This window comes from Gekko japonicus, unplaced genomic scaffold (genome assembly GCF_001447785.1).
Source record: "Gekko japonicus isolate JY-2015 unplaced genomic scaffold, Gekko_japonicus_V1.1 scaffold897, whole genome shotgun sequence".
Classification (NCBI taxonomy): Eukaryota; Metazoa; Chordata; class Lepidosauria; order Squamata; family Gekkonidae; genus Gekko; species Gekko japonicus.
The window spans coordinates 271,694-274,918 of NW_015164211.1; positions in this window are offsets into that span (position 1 = coordinate 271,694).

Genomic DNA, 3,225 nt, shown 5'->3' on the forward strand with positions numbered 1-3,225 from the left:
GATTCGACTGGCTTTTGCGCAAGGGAACCTTTACCTTATAGATAGAACACTATGTCTGGGGCAGTGATGCTCCATATTCTTGGTGATTGGGGGTCAACAGTGGTAGGGCTTCTGGAGTTCCTACTTCTGGCCCAGCTGGTGTACCTCCTGATGGGACCTGGGTTTTGGCCACTGTGTAACACAGAATGTTGCACTAGATGGGCCACTGGCCTCATGCAACATGGCTTCTCTTATGTTCTTGTGTTCATTCTGGACAATCAGTAATATTTACATAGGGAGCTATCTTGAATTAACAGCTTCAAGATTCAGATCAGGCATTACTGACAAACAGAGTAACCCATTCAAAATGAAGGAATCTCCCTGTTGTGTTCTTTATTGCATGCCAGGTTTGTTTTAATTGCCAGGAAGGGGGACATTTAAGGTTCAATTGCCCAAAATGGGAAAAAGGAAAACAAATCTCAGCCAAGACTGTTAACGTAGTTAAAATGTCTGAAACAGCTACAAAACTCCATCAAAGCCCAGAATCTGAAGACACCAAACCACAGAGACCAGCTGGAGTCTGCCACAGAACAATGACTTCTGCCAAGAGGTCCACCCAAAGCATTATGGTGTTAGTTTTTATAGGAAACAATAAAAATGGCTTCTCAAGCAGGCACATTATAACTTCACACAGTAAGCACAAATTTCTTCTATCCTTACTCTTGGATCCCCTTCTCACAAGTTCCTTTTGTTCTCTTATCTCCCTCTATGCTTAGCAACCAAACGAGGCTGTGGCCTTCAGCACATCTGCCACAGAACAATGACTTTAATTTTCAACATATGTCCATGCACGGGCCTCATTGTATTCTTACATGTTACATAGCCTAGTTACATGCTAGCGAGCCAGCAGATAAACTTTTTATTTATTAAAACACACAAGCAATTTTTTTCTTGTAACAGACCCTTTGTTCTTGTGTGCTAACACTTTCCCTCCTTTTAGGCAATGTTCCAAGTTCCAGTGTTGTGAGTGAAACAAGCTAGTACCATTAAAGTTGTGGGAAAGTCTACATATGACTATTGCATAAATTATTTTTAATAGGATTATTTCCATAACCTTGTAAAAACGTCAGAATGAATTCTTTTAAACTATATTTAAACTATATTTTAAGAATAATTTAAACAAATTTCATTACACAAAATGGCCTCTATAGGGTAGACCAGGCCTCCTGAGGACAGGTTTACCTGCTCCTTTCCACTAAATTGGTAGACCTGGCTTCAGGAGAACAGGTCTACCCGCCCTAGTCCACTATATTGGACCATCATGCTGTACTGAGCCTTAAAAAACACACCAGCACTTGGGGGGGGGGAGTCTTGCAGTCTACTTTGGGTTTCTAAGTGAAATATGATAACCAGCATTACACATCAAGTATAACAGAGGAGGAACATTCACTGTCAGAAAACTGCGTAACCTAAGAGGAAGTTGCTTAAATATTATCAAGCTGCCCAAACTATGTATTCAAATATTTATATCCCACTTTTCCCTGGGACGCAAGACAGCTTACAAGTCATACTGAAAAGCATAATGGGGTGGGGTGTGCAAAAAATCCCCCCCGGCTCAATTATAGCCTATGGGGACCATTATAGTCAACAGGCCCCATAGGCTATAATGGAGAATCGATCCAGGGGTATCTGGGGCTGGGGGAGGCTGTTTTTTGAGGTAGAAGCACCACATTTGCAGCATAACTGCTGGTGCTTCTCCTCAACCCCTACTCCAATGTCAAAAAAGATTGGACCACGGGGTCCAATTCTATAGGCCCCAGAAGGAGGTGCCTCCATCCGCCATTGTTTCCTATGGAAGCTTAGTTGTGAGCAGAAATCCTCTGAGCCAAGCCTCAGAAATGTTGTGCGCCAGTGCCTCCTAGCACAGCTTAGAGAGAACTTGCTCCCAGGAATGTCTCTTACTGTATCAAAACTGACAAGAGTTGCATGAAGGTCCAGCCTAATGTTGGCTGCCTGCAGCAAAATTGCAAAATCTTATCAAAGTGGTGTTAGTATTGCTCATCACCACTGCTACCACCAAATATGACGGTTCCTCACTCTCTCCTTTGTCCCCCCCTTTTGTTTCTCTATCTGTCCCCCCCCCCAATTGTTTAAGCATATACAGATATATTGACTCAGGTTGCTAAGTCCCCCATGGCCACCAGCAGGGGATAGGGGTGCCAGATCTAGGTTGGGAAACTCCTGGAGATTTGGGGGTGGAGTTTGAGGAGGACAGGGACCTAAATGTGGCATAATGCCATAGAGTCTGACCTTCAAATCTGCCATTTTCTCCAGGGATGCTGATCACTGTAGCCTGGAGATGAGCAGTATTTCAGGGGCTCCCCGAGTCACAGCTGGAGGCTGGCTTCCCTAATTTTGACCCAGCCTAGGATTCTAAGGAACCAAAACCCCTTTGTTGGCTGTGTCTGATTATGGCACATGAAAGGCTGATACTGTTACAAAATTACTAAAATCTGTGGGGCAGAAACATACATGTTCCAATTTCCTTTCTTTAACATTTGATAGGGGTGTTTGCCAGGAGCTATTTCCCCTCAGGGAAGGACTACTGGTTCCAGTTTCCTATTTCTGGATCGTCTTCAATCTTTCACTTTTTTTAACTGCCACTCCCTCAGGTGAACGGTAGAATTCCATATGAACCCCGTCAATCAAAGTTCTCAGACCAGTATGCAGTTAGCTATCCATTACAGCTTCATTAAACAGAACACAAATATTTTCCAAGAAGACTTAGCACCTTTGAAATCATTGGTCGTCAGTTGTAATGAAGGCAACCATTTTGAGTCTTCATTTTAAACTGATTTGTTTCTGGTTCAAAAATACAAAGATGTGGATACAGCTTTTAGAACAGAGCACCATACTGCATTTACACATTCTAAAAGGCAAGTAGATCATCACCATACAATAAAATACTTTGTTAAATTGGACTGAGCCCATTGATTTATTCCCATGGTTACCGTTTCCTAGAGCTATTATTGGCCTGAAAGACCAAGGTATAAAGTTTAAACAGTGAATAGGAGAATGTTTTTCACTGGACCAAATTCTGTTGGCCTAGGAAAACATAACCTTTGCAGTTCAAGAACTCTTAATCAGCCACAATGAATGTATGTTTTCAATGTAATCCATACTGAATGTCCCAAACTATTTACGTCTATAAAGTCTCACTGAGTGGAGGGGGCAGGGGGAGATAGC